Source organism: Chiloscyllium punctatum, chromosome 22 (assembly GCF_047496795.1).
Source record: "Chiloscyllium punctatum isolate Juve2018m chromosome 22, sChiPun1.3, whole genome shotgun sequence".
In the NCBI taxonomy this organism is placed as follows: domain Eukaryota; kingdom Metazoa; phylum Chordata; class Chondrichthyes; order Orectolobiformes; family Hemiscylliidae; genus Chiloscyllium; species Chiloscyllium punctatum.
This window is the reverse complement of record NC_092760.1, coordinates 79,853,704-79,875,449: the sequence shown is the minus strand read 5'-3', so window position 1 is coordinate 79,875,449 and position 21,746 is coordinate 79,853,704. Positions and strand designations below refer to the sequence as shown.

The following is a 21,746-nucleotide window of genomic DNA, read 5'->3' as shown; positions in this document are numbered from 1 at the left end:
ATAAACAAAGTGGAGATCACTTACTGAAAGTTCTCGATCTTAAGAGTTCTATCTAGGAAGGATAGGAAAAATTAGCAAAGGGTACTCCCATTGTCCTGACATGGAAACAGTGTGAAGTGAACCCTAAAGGAGACCTTATTTCAATATCTCATATTTTTGTAAACTTTGTTTTAATATGCTCGTTATTTCAAATATTTTGTAAATATTGATATTTCTTACTTTCTTTTATATGGCATAGGTTTCTAGTCATAATGTGAATGCATGGTAGCTACTTTGTTGTCCGTGAAGTGCTTTGAATAAGGTCTTGAAATAAGGTATGAAATAAATGCAAGCAAATAACGTCATAACAAACTAAATAAATGCAGCTTGACTGACCGACGTTTATTAAAGCAGGGTAAATCATAATACTTATGAGACTTTTGCAGGCACAGATTGTTGTAATTTCCCTAATGAATCAGAAAGCCAGTGTGAACACTTAGGCCCCGATTTTCATTACCAGGTCCAATGCATAGAGGTGGGAGAATTTCCGGTTCCATGAATCTAGCTTTTAAAACTGGCTGCTCACACTTCCCACTTTTGATTGGGGGGTGGCTGAAAAGCCAACTTCAGAGTTCAAGCACTGTGTATAAAGATTAAAATAAAAGAATAGAGTATAACATATTCCTCCAGCCCTCTCTCCCTCACTCCCCCTCACTCTTGCACATGTTTCATACCCCCTCCATGCTACCTAATGCATTTGACACATAGCTCCTTATAGTATGTAATCTTTGTATCTATTTCCACTTACCAACATTTCCCCTACCTTTACTATGCCAGTTCAGCGAGTATCTATAAAAGCTGTAGAGACAGGAAGTAAAAATAAAGTTGATAGAATCCTTACAGTGCAGAAAGAGGCCATTTGGCCCATTGACCCTTCAAAGAGCATCTAAACCAGACTGATCCCATTCCCATAACCACATATGGAGATTTTACCATGGCTAGTCATGATGTGAATGCATCATACCTACTTTGGTCATGACAGGGTACCTTTTAGCTTGGCCAATCCATCTAACCTGCACATCTTTGGACTGTGGAAGGACAGTGCATCACCCAGCGGAGACACAGACACTGGGAGAATGTGCAAGCTCAACACAGACAGTTGCACAGGGCTGGAATTAAACCTGGGTTCCTGATGCTGTGAAGCAGCAGTGCTAACCACAGGGGAGGAGATTGGTCTAGTGTATTATCACTTGACTATTAATCCAGAAACCCAGAATAATGTTCTGGGGTCCTGGGTTCGAATCCCACCACGGCAGATGGTGGAATTTGGATTCAATTTTTTTAAAAACTGGAATTAAGAGTCGACTGAGGACCGTGAAACTATTGTTAATTGTTAGAAAAACTCATCTGGTTCACTAATGCCCTTTAGGGAAGGAAATATGCCATCCTTACCTGGTCTGGTCTACATGTGACTCCACAGCCACAGTTAACTCTCAACTGCCCTCTGAAATGGCCTAGCAAGCGACTCATTGTTTCAATCGCTGGACAATCACAACAAAGAAATGAAACTGGACGGGCCACCTGGCTTCGAACTTGGAACTGGAAAAGGCAAAAACACAAACAACCCTGTCACCCACGCAAAGCCCTTCTTACCAACACCTGGAGGCTAGTGTCAAAATTGGGGCAGCTGTCTCAGATTAGTCAAGCAACAGCCTGACACAGTCATTCTTACGGAACCATACCTTAAAGATAACACCCCGGACACCACCATTAGCATCCCTGAATATCTCCCTAAGCACGACGGACCTAGCAAAGATGGCAGCGTAGCAGTATACAGTTGGGAGGGATTTACCATGGGAGTCCTTGACATCGACTCCAGACCCCATGAAGTCTCATGAATTCAGGTTCAACATGGGCAAGGAAATGTCTTACTGGTTACCATGTACCATCCGCCTGCAGCTGATGAATCAGTACTCCTCCATGTTGAACAATACTTGGATGAAGCACTGAGGATGGCAAGGGTGCAAAATGTACTCTGGGCGGGGTATTTCAATGTCCACCGCCAAGAGTGGCTCGGCAGCAGCATTACTGATCGAGCTGGTCGGGTTCTAAAGGATATAGCTGCCAGACCGGGTCTGCAGCAGGTGGTAAAGGAACTAACAAGAGGAAAAAACATACTTGACCTCATCCTTGCTAATCTGTCAGCTGCAGAAGCATCTGTCCATGACAGTATCGGTAACAATGACCACCGCACTATCCTTGTGGAGACAAAGTCCTACCTTCACATTGAGAATAACCTCCATTGTGTTGTGTGGCAATACTATCGTGCTAAATGGGACAGACTTTGAACCAATCTAGCAGCTCAAGACTGAGCATCCATGAGGCGCTGTCAGCCATCAACAGCAGCAGAACTGTACTCCAGCACAATCTGTAATCCCATGGCCTGGTATATCCCCCACTCAACCATTACCATCAAGCCAGGGGATCAACCCTCATTCAATGGAGATTGCAGGAGAGCATGCCAGGAGCAGCATCAGGCATACCTAAAAATGAGGTGTCAACATGGTGAAGCTACCAAACAAGACTACTTGCGTGCCAAATGGCCTAAACAACAAGTGATAGACAGAGATAAACGATCCCACAACCAACGGATCAGATCTAAGCTCTGTAGTCCTTCCACATCCAGTCATGAATGGGGGTGAACAATTAAACAACTCACTGGAGGAGGAGGCTGCACAAATATCCTCCATCTTCAATGATGGAGGAGCCCAGCACATCAGTGCAAAAGCTAAGGCTGATTCATTTGCGACAATCTTCAGTCAGGAGTGCCAAGTGGATGATTCAACTCGGGTTCCTCCAGTGGTCCTCAGCATCACAGATACTAGTCCATGTGATATCACAAAATGGCTGGAGGCACTGGATACTGCAAAGGCAATGGGCCCTGATAACATTCCGGCAATAGTACTGAAGATGCATGCTCCAGAATTTGCTACTTCCCTAGCCAAGCTCTTCCAGTACAGTTACAACACTGCATCTACCCAACAATGTGGTAAACTGCCCAGATATGTCCTGTACACAAAAAGCAGGACAAGTCCATCCCGGCCAATTACCACACAATCAGTCTACTCTCCACCGTCAGTAAAGTGATGGAGGGGTGATCAACAGTGCTATCAAGCAGCACCTGCTCAGCAATGCCCAGTTTGGGTTTCGCCAGCGTCACTCAGTTCCTAATCTCATTACAGCCTTGGTTCAAACATGGACAAAAGACCTGAATTCCAGAGGGGAAGGGAGAGTGACAGCCCTTGACCTTAAGGCTGCATTTGACTGAGTATGCCATCAAGGAGCCCTGGCATGGGTATCAGGGGGCAAATACTCCACTAGTTAGAGTCATACCTAGCACAATGGAAGATGGCTATGGATGTGAAGGGTCAGTCATTTCAGCTCCAGGACATCTCTGCAGGGGTGTCTGAGGGTAGTGTCCTAGGCTAACAAGCTTCACCTGCTTCATCAATGATCTTCCCTCAGTCATAAGATCAGAAATGGGGATGTTCGCCAGTGATTGCAGTGTTCAGTACATTCGCGACTCCTCAGATACTGAAGCAGTTTGTGCTCAAATGCAACAAGATCTGGGCAATATCCAGACTTGGGCTGACAAGTGGCAAGTAACATTCACGCCACACAATGCCAGACAATGACCATCGCCAATAAGAAACACTCTAACCACCGCCCCTTGATATTCAACAATATTACCATCACTGAAACCTCCACGGTCAACATCCTTGGGGTTACCATTGACCAGAAATTCAACTGGATTGACCACATAAACACAGTGGCTACAAGAGCAGGTGAGACACTAGGGATAGTGTGGCGAGTAACTCACCTCCTGACACATCAAAGTCTATCCACCATCTACAAGGCACAAGTCAGAAGTGTGATGGGATACTCCCCACTTGCCTGGATGGGTGCAGCTTCAACAACACTCAAGAAGCTTGACACCATACAGGACAAAGCAACCCCCTTGATTAGCACCACATCTGCAAATATTCAATCCCTCCACTACCGGCACTCAGTAGCAGCAGTGTGTACTATCACTGCAGACATTCACCAAAAATCCTTAGGTAGCATTTTCCAAGCCCACAACCATTTCCATCTAAATGGACAAGGGCAGCAGATACTTGGGAACACCACCAACGGATGTTCCCCTCCAAGCCACTCACTAGCCTGACTTGGAAATATACTGCCGTTCCTTCATAGTTGTTGGTTCAAAATCCTGGATTTCCCTCTCTACCGGCATTGTGAGTCAACCCACAGCAAATGGATTGCAGCGATTCAAGAAGGCTGGTCACCACCATCTTCTAAAGGGCAAATAGGGATGGGCTATCATTGTTGGCCAGCCAGAGACCACAAGTCCCACAAATGAATAAAAAACAAGTACCACTATACTGCACTAAGCAACTGTTGGAACAAGACAATTTGAGGTTCCACCAAGGTTTTAACTTGGATCTATTACTTAAAGTTCTATATTCAGGAAAACTACATTCCCTGAATGTCTTCATTCAAAAAACATATTTTGACAGTTGTTACAGTTCTTGATAGTTTCCAAGGTATCCTGGAATCATATTCATAGATATATTTTAGCTCTCCAAAGGGGTACCCTGGCTATCCAAACCAAATGAACTAAGAACATGCCTGCTTTCATCTGGTTTAATGTTCACATCATATTGGAGGTAATTGATCATTTGAATGGCCATCTGCCTTTGTGAAACACACACATGATTTACAAACCACTCTCCCAATTCCAACCTGGTAAAAATGACAAATGCTAGGTTTGAGGATGGGACTTAGAATCCTGGATGTTTAATGCCATTTACACTATAATGAAGAGGCTGAAAGTCATGGTGAAAATATGGGTCTTCTAAACATTAAAATAAAATTCAGCTTTTGCTTCAGGTTTTCTCTTTGCAGCATTTGAACGATCATATGCGATATCTTTTCTATAAAATAGGCAGTAAATGCATCATTACCCCCCACCAATACTTAACACCAGAAAGAATTCTCTTTATCACATATATAGGACTTAATTTAACTATGGTCTTAATTCCTATCCTGAGATTCTGATAGCCTTTTCTTTGAATTTACATATAATTGGGCTTGCCTTTCCAGCTTCAAATAACCCCTTCAGAGTTTTAACCAAGCACTTCTGGTCTTGAACTTTAAAACTGCACTCCTTACACAAAAGTAATCGATTTCTTTATAATTCCAAACTTCAGGAGCAACTGTTATGCACATCCAGCCTCAGCCAAGACTTATGCAAAATGTGAAATGAAAGGGCTTTCTTGGTTTTTTTCTTAAGCCAATGAAAAACAAGTTCCAGATTATTCTACCTAAAACACAATTATTCAGTTTATTTGCTTGTAAAACTCAGTTATGGAAAAGAAAATCCCATTACTCTCCAGGAAGTCTCACAAGCATACTGTGCTTTAAAAGGAAACACCATGGCTACAGAAATACGTACAATCATAGACCCAGACTAAACCCACATGATACTTGTTAAAGATTCAAACACTAGATATTTATATATAAATCACTCACCTCACATAACAGGCATTGACCTGAAACATTTGGCTGAATTTTAGATCTGGAGTATTGATCCTGAGGCTAGAATTAATTCCATTGTGAAGTCCCAAGTCCAAGCTGCTTTTAATGCCATTAGTTGGACTGCACTCAAACCCTTAATTTTAAAAATCGTGTTGCATCATCAATGCCAATGCAGGACGGGGCCCAAGATTTGAATCCAAAATGATCCAGCCGTGGGAGATTTCTAACCCTAAAATTAGGGTCCAGTGCAAAATTTCTCTGAATCATTAAGTTCACTAATTCAGTAACATAACCTGCAGAATCCCTTTAAAAGATACATCGCTTCTTAGTTACATATAATAATAATATGAATACTCTTTTGCTTTATTTCAAGATGTTGAGCTTGTTTAAGTTCCATTTAAACAAAAACTAATATGTTTTAGAGCACAGCAAATAGAGGAATCATATCAGCTTTTTGAACGTAATTTGTCTTTCATTCTTTAAAAGCATACTTCTTTGAAATTTCACATGAAACAGTAAAGACCAATGTTTTATAATGGGTAAAGAAGTATAGCTAGTGCCAAGTGAAGATGATCTGTGATTCTCAAAATAAAAACTCCAAAAAGTATCAACATCATATATACTATGTTGGCCTAGCTGTTAAAATACAACTCCAAAAAGTGTCAGCATTACATTTACTGTGTTGGCCTTAAGTAGTTTTTGAGTGCAGCCAAGTTACTAGCTATGTGTGTCTACTTCAATAATACTTCATCACTGCTTTTTTTGATCTGCGAGTAAGGAGAATGATGTCACAGAAACTCAGGATTAATTGAAAGACTGACTTTGAACAAGAGGAGCTTGGCTCAGGGATTGTACTTTACTGTTTTGATGTCAATTCAGCAATTTATTTTGTTCCTGAGAGCCAAAGGAAACATTAGTTAGGGCCAAAGTTGCCACCTTATCTCCAGTTTGATCACCAAGGAATATGCTTTAGAAACTGAAGTTGGTAGGTAATACTAGATTCTGTGTTTGGAAAGATTTGCAGTCTTTCTGGAGTTGGAGTACACAAACACTATTCTTAATCTTATACAATTGAGCAGCATGTCTAAAATATATTATTTTCAATTGTCCCTTAGCTGCAGTCCTAAAGGTTGCCTCAAGCAAAAGAAATAAACACAATTCATGGCCTCAAATTTCAAAGGAAGGAATAGGAGTGGATGATTTCAGTTCCTCCAGCCTGGTCTACCATTCAGTTAGTACATGGATGAGTACACCTCAAATCCATTTAGCCACATTTAACTCATGTAGCTTAATACCCTGACTTACATAAATCATCAGATTCAAAAGTTCTAACTGACCCAACATCCATCATCTTTTCAGATAGAGCGCTCCCAATTTCTCCTACCTTTGGTGTGAAGAGATGCTTCCTGAATGCATATCCAAATAACAAAGCCATAATTTTAAAATCATATCCCCTCATTTTTTCATCAAAGGATATGGATTTCTGTATCCACTTTCTCAAATTTATTTATCATTTTAAAATGACTGATCAGATCACCCCTCCACATGGACATCTAAATCTGTTTGCTATTGCACCATTTGTATTCACAAAGTTCTTCTGGAGGAAGAAAAGTTTTATATATAAATTTACTGTAGTCTCCAAATCTTTCCTCTTGCTTATTGTCATCATTCAAATATTGCAAGAGAAGTAGTAATAGCTTAGAATGCATCAAAATGAAAGATAACTTTCACAAATTAAGTCTGCAAGGCTAGATGAACGGCAAGATGAATTGGAGGAATCTAGGTTATAGGAAAATTGTAGCTGGAAAGTTGTTGTTCAGCGTAATACTCCAAATGACATATACGTAATAATTCAAATGAGTGGAGTATTCTTTCACTAACCAATAAGGGCCATTTAAATCCTCTTGTTGTCCTTGCTAGAACATTAAATATTTCTAATCTTAAATGGGGGTCATCTTTGGGGTTAGAGAGGTCACCCTCACTGCCATTCCTATTCCTTTTTATATTACATGAACTAGTTTCTTGTCTCTTATCTAAAAAAGTGCATCTCACCTACTAGATGGCAGCGGAGTAGCAGCACAACATATGGCTCCTCAGCCCAGGAGCTCAGATACTGCATTTTTTTTTGTAAAAATGCACGTGACAATAAATTGCTCTTCTATTCTATACATTGTTATTCTATAAGAGAAGCTTCAGTTCACTTCCCACGAAATTCACTGCTATTCTGTTTCCTTCTTTTCCCACAATTGTGACCATCTCCATTTCCTTTTCAATTAAATCTATCTTTTGCTGCATTCTGCCTTTAAATAGTCTAAGCTATGTCCACAAAAACCATCCTCAAACTTCAGCCTTCCACTAAGTTTTCTAGTTCTGAATTATGACAGGCTTGGACAGAGCAGATAGGGAGAATCTCTTTCTATTTGTAAGAGGATCAAAAATGAGAGGGCAAAGGTTTAAAGTAATTTGCAAAAAAAAATGGGAGAAGAAACGTTTTCACATGGCAAACAGTTAAGGTCTAGAATGGCTGAAGGTGTGGTGGAGACAGATTCAGTTGAGATATTCAAAATGATTATTTGAACAGACACAAGGTAAAGGGTCATTGGGAAAAGACATGACCACATAGGTTTATGGCCTCCTCCTTTTGTATGATACAGCCCAAGAATCAAATTCTCATCCTTGAAAATGAACAATTCTCATTCACTGTAAGGCCTGCATTCTGCAATGCATTTAGAACTTCACAAATCCTATGATTGGGCTCCATTTGTAGTATCCTCTAGAATTATGTCATTCATAGGATAAAATATTTCCTTTCTCCTTTACAGGTTTTGAGATATTCCAAATTGAAATATTTCTGGGAATTATGATTTTCAAAAGGATAGATGATTAAAGCAAAATTACTTGAAACATGTGGTAAAGATCATTAACAATCTTGACTTGTAGTCTCAGATTATTTGCCAAAGATGGCTGATAGCATTTCACTTTGTGAAAATTATGCTATGGGCTACTTTTCTCAGGCTGTTAACCACTGAAAACATTAGGTGGTTGTCTCTTTCAATGTGTGCACTCTACACATGGCCGGAGGTCATCAATTGACTTGGGAACTGTTGCAATCACTGAACCATTTGTTGGCTGTGTCAGTGATACTGTCAAGCTGTGCTTTAACACTCCACAGCAATGGAACTAGAACCCTCCTGTGACCGTATAATTGGCCTCCCGAAGTAATGTGATGTGACAGTCTTTCTTGAGCTTTCCTGGACCTTGAAAGAGGGACTTGGGAATTTTTGAAGAAATTCCTTTCCATTGTCTTCCTATAATACTGTATTCATTCTTTTCAGAAGACTTAATTGTATACATGCATTCCTACTTAAAGACATTTTGCTTGATTCATTAAGATATGGAGTCTTGTTTGATCCTTCACCTCTTAATAGGTGTGGCAATGAACTGACCTCGTACTTGAAGGAATGAGCCCCCTGGAACTTGTTGTCTCATCTACACTGACTGGACAACTACTAATTCAAACTATGGCAACTGGTCAGCTAAAACTGCTGCACAGGTATTAACTAAACCTCTGTTTTGAGCCTTTCACTTCCAGTGTGAGTGTCCAGAATCTGTTTGCTTTCCTTGCCTTCACTTTAAAAAGCAGCTTTACCTTGGTTTCTCTTTATTTGCAAATTATTTAACTTTCTGCTTTTCAATAATTTGTTTCCCTCTTTGGAATTTTCTCCTTGGCATGCAGTTTTCGTGGTGATGTATTTAAATCTGCAAAACCACTTCAAATAACCAATCTTCTTACATTAGAAAAACGCTGCTCTCCATTCATGGCATCCGTGGTATTGCTTTGCTCCAACATCCTAAAATGGCTGCTGTACTAGTTTCCCATTCTTTCCCCATTGGTGTGACATTTTGAGTAATTGGAGCTATGTTGTGACCTATTCAACTGAAGCCTCAGTATTCCCCCTTGGATAATGGCATGATTTTGAGCTCTGACCTTAGCGTGTACTACATCCTGAATTGCTTGTCCAAAATCAAGTCCTCTTTTGATTTTAAAATATCAACTTGTCATCACAACTGCCTATAATGAACCAAGTATGAATCAGCTCATCTTTAAATGCTTTATTTCCACATCAATTATTTGACACAAGTCACTAAGGAAAAACTCAATGGATTCCCCAGATCTCTGAAATCTTTGTTAAATTGTGCTTGTTCTATCATGTGGTTCTGATTTTGGTTGAAATATGCTCCAAATGCCTTAAGGATAGACTTGAAATCTGCAATAATTTCTTCCAACCTTTGTCTTATGAGGGCATTTAAGCTACAGGCTTGACTGCATACAGGAACATACTAACAGGTGCTTCTGCTCCTCGGTCCAACAAACCTCTTGCAGTTTGAAACTGCTTCTTCAACAATTCCCATCACTGACATCTGTGTGTGCATTCTGTATTTTCAAAATTCTGTTGGGACCGGCAGGGAGAGTAACTTATCTGGTGCTGCTATTGTCAAGGATTTCAGTTCACCTCTAACTCTAGGTAGGTCTCTAATTGTATTCCCTGAAGTCTGCTGCTGATTCTTCTCCTCAAAGATTTCAGTCTCTAACTCCAACATATATCTAAATCAGAGTCTCTGTCACTGCCACAAAGGTTTTATTTGTCTTTACCAATACAATCTTTAGTTGATTTGTCCTCAGGGTTAAGCTACCGGGAGGCTTAGGACTTCAGGTTTGGTCTTGCACTGCTAAGAGACTGTTCCCTTTGATATACTGTCTCCAGTTACTGTCCTGCATCTCAATTTCTTCCATACCAAGACCAAGTTATCTGACTCTCAGGAGTCCCAGCTAACTCAGCTTTTTTTAAAACACACTATTATGCACCATACAAATTTCTGTAATACAGATTTCTAACAGAGGTCAGTACACCCTAGCTTCTCTGTTTGGAAAGCATGTGACTGCTGATGTCAGTGTTGTATCCTCTGATAGATAAAATCATGTCACTAACATATGCATTTTCATTACACTACAAACTTTTTTATTAACTGGCACCTATGGGACCAGGAGTGTACTGCTTGATCAAGTATTCTGATTGATTATGTGGACCTCTTGTTCAATATAAAAACACATCTTAAATAATAAAAATGTAATGTATGGGGTATACATATCACTGTTATTACTTTATTACAGCCTAAATCACTTATAGAATAATGCAACTTTGCCTTAAATAAAAAATTTTCACCAGAGAGCCTTCCTACTGGTATCTTAAGTGACTACTCAGACATTGCGAAGATTGCAACAATACACTAAACTTCCAATCTTTCAGGTATATACTTTTCTCCACTTTATCAAGAGTGCAAGTTCATAAGATTTCCAATACACTGTACTTTGATTTAGATGCCAAAAAGTGATGCATAATCTTACATTACTAGCTACAGGATAAAACTGTTCAAGTTCAATTATTCTGACTTTTTTTTGCGTAGCTGTAAAAATTTTGGTATTATAGTGTGCAATCTCTTCACCTTCTGCATTGCCTCTGTAGGGTATTATTATAGCTCACGGACCTTCGTTAATGATTTCAGATGTTGTTTTCAAAACCTATAAAAGTTTTAGTTGCCAAAATCAGGCTCTTGTCTTTATTGGTCAGATTTTATAAACTTGGCATCTTTAAGTTAGCTCCTGCTAACGCTCTTCTTTTGACTCTGCAATTGCAGATAACCTGCTGCTCATCTTGGTCCCTACCAGCATAGTTCACACTTCAGAGTCAGGTTTCTCTGCTGTTGTTTGTGATATAACTATGGTTGCCGTTGACTAATGGTAACTTAGACTGTGATGTGTATACCCCATGCATTATATTTCTGTTATTTAATATGTGTTTTTACATTGATTATGTAGACCTCTTGTTCAATTAGAATATTTGACAAACACCTTTGACCACAAGTCCATCAGGAAGTGGTCAGCATGTAGTGTCCGTGAGACCCTTCGGGAAAAGGAGAGGGCGGATCCTGTCGAGTGGTTCCCTGAGCAGACTGTCAAAGCCATTTGGCAGAATGCCTCATCGCCAGAACTTTCCAACAAGCACCAAGACATGGCTTGGCTGGTGGTGAGAAGGGCTCTGCCTGTGAGATCCTTTATGCACGCCCGGACTCTCTGCCGCACCGCATACTGCCCTCGAAGCGGCTGCGGGGGGGTCAAGACTGTCACACACCTCCTTCTGGAATGTGCCTATGCAGAGGAAGTCTGGAGAGGAATGCAGTGGTGTTTGTCGAGGTTCGTCCCGAGCAGCGCCGTGACGCGGGACTCCATGCTGTACGGCCTGTTCTCGGGACGCACACCGAGACGAACATCAACTGCACCTGGAGGATCATCAACCCGGTGAAGGACGCTCTCTGGGCGGTCCGAAACCTGTTGATCTTCCAGCTGAAGGAGTTGACCCCGACTGAGTGTTGCAGACTGGCACATTCCAAGGTCCAGGATTACGTGTTGAGGGACGCGCTGAAGCTTGGGGCAGCTGCCGCCAAGGCGCGGTGGGGAAAGACCACTGTGTAACATCTGCCTGCCTAAAGAAGAACAGGGGGCCTATGCAGTCGTTTGGGCTCTGCTGACGCCTCAGCTAAATATATGGGCATATGATTGAGAAATGCACAGACCTGTATATAACAATGATAAATTCTGATCTGTTTATGTAAATGTTGACATATGTATGGCATGACCAAATGTACAGACCATCAAATTATTTTATGAATAAAGTATATGGGCGGCACGGTGGCACAGTGGTTAGCACTGCTGCCTCACAGCGCCAGAGATCCGGGTTCAATTCCCGCCTCAGGCGACTAACTGTGTGGAGTTTGCACGTTTTCCCCGTGTCTGCGTGGGTTTCCTCCGGGTGCTCCGGTTTCCTCCCACAGTCCAAAGATGTGCAGGTCAGGTGAATTGGCCACGCTAAATTACCCGTAGTGTTAGGTAGGGGTAGATGTAGGGGTATGGGTGGGTTGCGCTTCGGCGGGGCGGTGTGGACTTGTTGGGCCGAAGGGCCTGTTTCCACACTGTAAGTAATCTAATCTAATCTAATCTATATTTTTGAAATTAAAAAAAATTGATCAAGCAGTACACTCCTAATCCCATAGGTGTCAGTTAATAAAAAAGTTTGAAGTGTAATGAAAATGCATGTGTTAGTGACATGATTATATATAAGAGGATATAACAGTGACATCAGCAGTTACATGCTTTCTAAACTGAGAAGCTAGGGTGTACTGACCTCTGTTAGAAATCTATATGACAAGAGATCTATATGATGCATAGTAGTGTGTTTTTTTGTAAGTCTATCAAACTATATTCATCAGCATGAATTATAGTATGAGATAGTTTCAGGGTAATAGACTTCTGGAAATTAAATTAAAAAGGTAAAAATAAAGTGATTAAGATATGGTTGGGTCCAATAGATAACCATATAATGCCTCAATAGAGAAAGTCGATACTTGAATAAACCATAAACAAAACCTTAAACAAAAACCGAAATTGCTGGAAAAGTCCAGCAGGTCTAGTAGCATGTGTGAAGTTCTGGAAGATGTTAACTCTGATTTTTCTTCATAGGTGTTACCAGACTTGCTTAGCTTTTCCAGCAACTTCTGTTTTTCCAGCAACTTGGTTTTGATTTATAGCATCCACAGTCCTTTCAGCTTTTATGTTGCATAAACCATCTTTGCTTTCCCTCAGAACAAAATCTTTTAGTTTCAATATCTGCACACAAAGCATATTAGAATATTTAAATTTCATAGCATTTCTCTTTGGTAGCAGTACATCTAAGTCCATGTCATCAAACATAAAATCCATTTGCCAAAATCACCAGGCACTATTTTAAAATAGAATTTAAAAAGAAAATACATTTTAAAAATTATTTGATATATTTCAATAGAATGAGAGGAAATTTAACTAGTGTAAAATGGAAGCAAAGATTGGCAAGTAAAATCATAATAGAACAATATTTGATCTTCATTATCCGAAACATCTTTCTACACTCCAAAATGGATGAAGTGTGGGATAACCAAAGGCAGGGCTCCTGTGGCATTTGTGTTTTGATTCATCAGGAGGACATTTGTCATAGCCGGAACCTGAATAGTAGAACCAGATACAGGCATGTCTTAGGACAGCCACTTGGTGAACCACTTATATACGATCTTGTTCAGAGGTGAACCTCACTATTTTAGACTTTCCATCTTGTCTGGTGACCTTCCGCATCTCCATTGGCACTCTTCTCAAGTTCCCCTCAACTTTAAGTCACCCACAAAGCATTAATTCAATTGCCCTAACTTTTCGTGAACTGGATGTTTGTTTAACACGTTTGTTGAATAGGGCTATGATTTTTCAACTTCTCCGAGATGGTGTAGGACTTCATCTTCTGTAATTCAGGCCACAAAACTTTGTACTGATTCTAGAGTCACCCACAATGCAAGTTGGGCCAGTATTTATGTTGGAAAAAGGCCCTTAATTAGTCATGAGGCTGCCATCTCATTGGCTGGTACGTAATAATTTGTGGAGCATTTATTGTTCAATAATGTTATGACATGTATTCAGAAATATTTAAATGAAATTTTTTGGATTGATGATTATCCCAAAGTCTGTGCAATAAATGGACCCTTATAAGAGGTTGGGGTGCTTCAACATTGTATTAATCGTAGCCAGTTTCTAGCAATTAAGACAAAGGATTCCTGTTCATAAGATTTTATGAGGTTGCCAATAGAGCCTTTGAGCTTAGAATAATAAGCTTCATTTTAAGAGCCATAAAGATCTGCAAGTGGATGCAATTAATTGTAATATTTGCAATAATGAATTCAATCTGTAGGAGTGTCCGATTCTGCAGACAAATTGCACAGAACAGCAGAGTAATCCAGCAGAAAATACTAGCTACCAATGAATATAGTTACATTGAAATTCTCATTGACATGTGAAATCACTTGAAGAGCTAAATGGTTTTTGCAGTGATTCGAACTAGTCTCTTTTGTCCTTGCTGGAATTCAAATGAAAGTAGTTGTAATTCTTTTCAAGTCAATCATTTGAATTGAAGGTAATTATTTACTCATTAGGCAAAAGATGCTATACATGAAGCTTACTGGAAAACAGTCGTACTTTAGTGTGAAGTGATTATTTTCTTATGAGTCTTTTGCAATTACTACAATATGCCAAATACTGAACATAGTTTGTCAGAACGGTTACCTCATATGAAATGGTCTAACTTGTAATATATCAGTTGATATATATTCAATTGATTGCATTGTTCCAAACATGAGACACCAATGCGATTATTTTTGTATGAATGTGCTAAATCTGTATTTAATTTCAAACTTGAAAAGCTTTAACTAAAATATCTATGCCTTTAAAAAGCCATCAAGGAAGTAGTAAACGTTTGTTCTTTTTCTTATTCTTCTGGTTTCTCCAAAGTTATTTGGGTTTGACAAAATGGTGACTGATCACCCTTTCTCTTGGCAGCCACCAAGTCGAAATTCAATTCTGCTACATTTAGGTTTCTCATATTGCATCTCCTCCTTCGATACCAGGCCATTGATATCTCCCTCCTCCCAAGAATCCACCTTCACCACTTTCCTCAGCACTTCTCCTCTTTCTCTCTGGATCAGATGGTCATACCATTTCAATCTCTTTTTGCCAGCCCCTTTTCCTTCATGATGCTCCTCACTGACTCTTCGTCTATCTTTGTTCACAAGTTTTCTTCATTTATAAGGCACTACCTCTCTTTAATTTCATCTCCTTTCATGAAGGTTACTTAACCTGCATCCTTAAACGTATGATCATTACCAACATCTTTTGCTAATGTATTATGAGCAGCTGCCATTTTGATGTCATTTTGTCCAGCACTGATATCGAGACTTCATTTATTTCTTCCACGGTTGTGGAATTTTGTCTCATGAACATTTGCTTTGCATTTCATTTAATGTTTTTTCTATGGTTTGTTTATCTTCTTTGAGCCACAACTATTTCACCATACTAGGTAACATCGTTAGTGAGCCTCCGGATGAAGCACTGATGGCATGGCCCGCTTTAGCTGTTGTTTTAGTATGTTGGTGGGTTTGTGGGCTATCATGATGCCAAGAGGTCGGAGTAGTCTGGCAGTCATTTCCGAGATGGTTTTGATGTAGGGAAGAGTGGCTAGGGTTTCTGGACGTGTTTTGTCTGCTTTTGGGGTTTATTGCTGAGAAATCGGCAGACTGTGTTCATTGGGTACCCGTTCTTTTTTAATCTTACTGGTATCCTTATATACAGATGAGGAAGGGCAGCATTTCGACTGGGAAACACAACCATCCTAGGACAAGCCAAACAGATACACACATGAGAATTCCTAGAAGCATGGCATTCCAAATGGACTTGGAAACACATTGACTTGGACCCCATTTACCATCCCCTGAGAAAAAGAACTGGTGATGACATCCTCATCACCACAGGAAATGACATCACCAACCCAAGGAAAACACATATATAGAAAGCAGGCCATGCCACCAGTGCTTCATCCGGAGGCTCACTGAAAATGTTACCCAGTATGGTGACGTAACGTCTGAAGATGAATCTTCTAGCTCAACCTGAGCTACAAATCTTCTCAAAAAATCTGTGTCTGCTTTCTGAGTTCTTCCCTTCTCCTGCAGGTCTTTCAGGTTCTACCAGCTGATGTTCTCTCTACTTCTTGTCATCTGTTCTTTGTGGTTTCTTCTTTAGTCTTACTTGTCCACTGGATGGTAATGCTTGATAATTTCTCATTCAGGTTGAAACCTTGCATGTTGCTTTCAGTTGAATCCTAGGTGCCATTTCTGCTCAAATCAACCAACTTTTGGATTTGGTAGGTTGTTTTTCAGCCAGATTCCTTTCCTGACTGAAACCCTCTCCAACTATCAGATCTGGAACTGGGCCTGATACATGCTGATTGACCTGCAGTAGAACAGTAGTTACCCTGAGAATCAATAAATGACATCAAACTCAGACAAAGCACCATACAACTTAGCTCAAGGCTATAAATCTTAAACTTATGTTAAAAAAGTACCTTTAATAAAGTACCTTGTATTAACATTTATAGTTATTTTGATTGTGGTGAAATGTGTCTTTTGAAATGCAGCCAACAGACAAACCTAATTTGATATGCTGCTCTGTACCATTCAGTTAGACTGATGGACTAAATATGTATTGTACCCAAAATATACCCAGCATGTAGCCACCATCTGTTTACTACAATAAAAACAAGCTTGTGTCAGAATATTTCTATGATAGACACTATATTTACAATAAAAACTGTCTGCCTAAATTTGTAGCATTACAACTGACAATCCACCAACATCCCACTCCACCTTCTTCCAAAGTGGTAATGCTCCAACACCTTGGTTATAGTCTTAGAACTGCAACACAAAAACAGGTCTTGTGATCCACTTATTGAGTTCTTTGGTTTTCCATCATATGAACAACTGCTAATCTAATTTGCTTGGAAAGGCCTCCATTCCTTATTATTATTTTTCTTCAACTATGATTAATGTTGCTTACTCCTCAGCCTGACCTACCAGAAACACCTAGTGCTCCAGGCATCTTGTACATTTCTAAAATTGTTGTGTGTTTTACAATTTAAAAGAAGAAATATGAAATCATAATGTTATACAAATATATGAATCAAGAACAGGAGTAGGCCATTCAGCCCCTTAAGCCTGTTCTGCCATTCATTAAAATCATACCTGAGATGATGGCAATCTCAAATCTGCAATCCCACATAGCCCTGATAAGCTCTCAACTCCTTACTTAATAAGAATAAATTTGCTTCTGGCTTAAAAATATTCAAAGACATTGCTTCCACAATTGCCAAAGGCATTCAAAGACTAGCAACTCTGAGGAAAAAAATGCCGGATTCTGTTAAATTGTTTCGGATTTGTGCACTAGTGGCTAGCTGGGTGCAAATTGTATACTTATACTAATTTTGAGAAGTTTCTTTCTCAAATTTTAGCTCAAATGCACATATATTTTCAAAAGATTGGAAGAGCTTAGAATGAAATTTAAAACAAAACTTCTGCTTTGTAAAATCTTGATATGTAAAAAGCTTGTGAATTATGGAATCGTGAGTTGTGCCGAGTGTAACTTGTGCTTAAAATTTCACAATTATATTGATGCAATTAAAAATTAGTCTGTCACAATTTCCTTTTCAGTGTCCAATATGCCTTATTCAAGAACACAATTTTAATAATTGAATGACTTCATACCATATATTCATATTATAAGTTTCATAGAGAATTTTTAAAAGTATTATACTCAAAACTTTTAAAATGTTCCTATTATCATTGTGACTATAATACGCAATTTACTTTTAGAGTCTCCATGAAGGCTTGCAAATTAGTACAATAGTCAGAACTTTCAATGGTGGTTAATTCTATCTGGACTGTGGTCAGCTTTGTGTGAATGGCTAACATCTAGCAAAATGTTTTCTAGAGCCAAAAACTATGGAATCGTGAGTTGTGCCGAGTGTAACTTGTGCTTAAAATTTCACAAGCTTTTTTCAACAATTTGAGGGAATTATGCTGAAAATAAAATGTGACTTGTTAGAAAGTTCAGGTCAGTATGTCTCTCATTATATTGAGGACTGAACCATGTCCTGCTTTGATTTCTCTCTAACCCGTCTCATAAGAAGGATATAACTTGGTCTTCATTCTAAGCAATTTCATGTGAGGTCATCTAGCAGTCACAGCATACTGAATTTTTAATATTCAATATTCACACTTGGATTGATGAACATAAAACTTTGGAGCATATAGAGACACTTTCACCCCCTTGCAAAAAAAGTTAAGGTTGTTGCTGTATTCTGTTCCTCCTTGGAACTTATCATCACTATATTAAATATTGAACAGTGGAAGTGATGAATATATTTTTAAAGAAATATGGGAGATGAAGATTTATAGTCTGTTTTTCTATTTATAGTAAAAAGGTAAAAAAAATTTGAAACAAGATTCAACTTCAAACAGTAGATAAATGAAGCTTGCCATACATTGCTGTTTTTATGCCAAACAAAGTGAATGTACACAGAAACAGATGGGTTTATATTAACACTATAAGAGATATTTTAATGGAAAGATTCCAATTTATGAAGCAATTTTCATCTTTTTCTGATTTTTTTCTACTTTGCTTCAAATACTTAATACTGTGTGGCTCATTAAAAGAGCAATGATTTTAATTTGATCTATGGAATAAACTTACCTCATTTAGCATTCATTGACTAAAGATTTTCTGAATCAGTATAATTTAGTGTAATACAATATTATTCAATATAATTTAAAGCGCAGTACATGCTATTTTATATTGAAAGATCATTTCTATTCAAATGTTCAGCTGCTGATTCTATAGTTCTAAAAATGCTATAAAATAAGAAAATAATTATTTTTTTTATCAGAGTTTAGAATAAGTACTTTTAACCGGTGGAAGTATCTGATCTGCATTCCAATTTAACCTGTTCCCAACATAGATGCTGCCTAGACCCTTGAATGGACCCTTCAACTGCTACCACTTTTTATGCTCTACTATTGTCAATGGCTTCTCTTCTTCCTTAATTACATGGATACCCCTGCTTCTAGAGAGTTTTGAAATGCTATCTCTTAATGTGGTGAACATTTGGAGTCTTTGAAGGGCTTTTAAACTTTGGCAGCCTACATCAGGGATTAATGTTAAGCATGAGTGCAAAGGCAGGACAATTTCGGAGGAACTTTAAACCACTTTGTTGACAGATTATTTTCAGTGACTTAAGCACAAATACTGACTGATAAAACTGAATGTTTGGTAAAATACAGTCTCAAAATCTCAACAATACAAATGTGTAATCAAAAACCTAAAAGCTATAAGGTTTACATTAAGCCTTAATTGTGTAACCCATTCATTAGTAAAAATTGACCTTCATCGGTTTGTTAGGCAGCAAAAGCAATTTAACATTCTCATGCAAGTACATTACATGAAGTGCTCTGATGTGATGGCCGACATAACAGACAAGTAAAAGATCTCATTGAGATGTACTTGTTTTAGAAGTTAAGAATAAGGAGAAACAGCACTCCATGTGTTTCAGTAAGAAACATGAAATTTTGCCTTAATGGGTCAAAGAATAATAAATATTAGTTAAACAAGCTGCACAGGTCGACAGACTAAAATGGTTCTGAGAAGAATATAGCAATGTCCTATGTTACTAAATAAATTAGTATCACATCTGCAATTCACCTGCTGTTTGCATTATAGAAACACAAATAAAACAGTAACAAAAGAATAATTGTTGAAAAATTGTAGCCTTTTTCCCTGTAATCAACCTGCTATTCCTCTTCTGCCTCTGGAATTAAATATTTAATTGTTTTAGATTTGAGGTCAGTTGCAATGTAGATTATTTAAATTCATTTGGAGGAATCAATATAAGTTTTGTTGTGAAGTACATATAAGGTGTATTAATTATACTTTTTTTTAGTTTAAAGACTAGTACTATAACAGCATATTAAGTATTTAATTTATCAAAAATTGCTCAGCCCTACTACATTGAGGTTGCTTCCACATCTACTTAAGCTTGATTAGATTCCCTACAGTGTGGAAACAGGCCCTTCAGCCCAACCAGTCCACACCGATCCTCTGAAGAGTAACCCACCTAGACCTATTTCTCTCTGACTAATGCATCTAACACTATGGGCAATTTAGCATGGCCAATTCACCTGACCTGCACATCTTTGGACTGTGGGAGGAAACCAGAGCACCCAGAGGAAACCAACACAGACGGGGGAGAATGTGCAAACTCCACACAGTTGTCCAAGGCTGGAACTGAACCTGAGACCCTGTTGCCGTGAGACAGCAGTGCTGACCACTGTAGCAACGTGCTGCCCTAGCAGACCAATGACATCCAAAACATATCTCACTCAGCACGTGCAGTTTTTTCATAAAATAATGTGTACTATATTTCTGCTGTGCAAGTAGAAGGTAAGCATTAACTAAATCTCCTGAAGCACTTTGAAAATGCACTGCAGATGTAAATGGTGGACTGAAAAAAGCAATGTATCATTAAAAGGACAGAAATACAAGGATTGTGCCAAAACTTTCCCACTATTCTAGTGCTTAATAATTTACTCACAACTGCCAAATTAAATTAGCTGATTCAATACAAATTGGCAATATATAATAAAACAATTCCATTTATTCCAACCAATAACTCACAATTTACCCAGTTTAGCCAGGCCCAACTGCTACAGTTGGTGTCATATTTGCATTTCTCACATGCAATTTAATGGAAAAACACGAAGTCAACACAGTTAACAAATACCTCTTGTTTCATCCCATTTATTCAAACCTAAATATCTTTCTTTCTTGATCAGTTTAACAAGAACTTTTAGCTACATTATCTATCCCTTAAATATCTGAGTCATAAGGACCTGGAAAGTTGCAGGTTTAATTGTCTTCTGTGACATTGACAATCCCAACTTTACTAGATTCAAGAAGAGGAGGTTAGTTTAACTTCTCACACTAGGCCATTATCAGGCTTTGTGTATCTGGATGCCAGGTATGGGTAGGGCCTGGCCCATTTGCATGATGCAGGCAGTCATTTGGTTGCCAAAGTTCAGTTTCAAGATTGTTATTTGAATAGTAGTCATCCTGGTGAGGCAGAGTTGCCAATTGTACTATATGTCCCCAGAATAAGAATGTAGGAACATCAGAACTAGGAGCAGGAGTTGGCAATTCATCCCCTCGAGCCTGCTCTGCCATTTTAGATTTAGATTACTTACAGTGTGGAAACAGGCCCTTCAGCCCAACAAGTCCACACTGACCCTCCGAAGTGTAACCCACCCAGACCCATTCCCCTACATTTACCCCTTCACCTAACACTACGGGCAATTTAGCATGGCCAATTCATCTAACCTGCACATTCTTGGATTGTGGGAGGACACCGAAGCACCCGGAGGAAACCCATGCAGACACGGGGAGAATGTGCAAACTCCACACAGAGAGTCACATGAGGCGGGAATTGAACTCAGGCCTCTGGCACTGTGAGGCAGCAGTGCTAACCACTATCGTGGCTGATCTCATCACAGCCTCAAACCCACTTTCCTGCCAGCTCTCCCTAACCCTTCAGCACATCAAAAATCTGTTAACTCCTCCTTAAATTTAGTCAATATCGCTGGGTATTGAATTCCACAGATCG

The 21,746-nt window shown here is 39.1% G+C and overlaps 1 protein-coding gene across 4 annotated transcripts in view; it reads right to left on the bottom strand.

Moving 5' to 3' along the window:
* Positions 1 to 21,746, bottom strand: part of bbox1 (butyrobetaine (gamma), 2-oxoglutarate dioxygenase (gamma-butyrobetaine hydroxylase) 1) — a 220,637-nt gene that overhangs the window by 104,459 nt on the left and 94,432 nt on the right. The gene's annotated exons all lie outside the window — the stretch shown is intronic.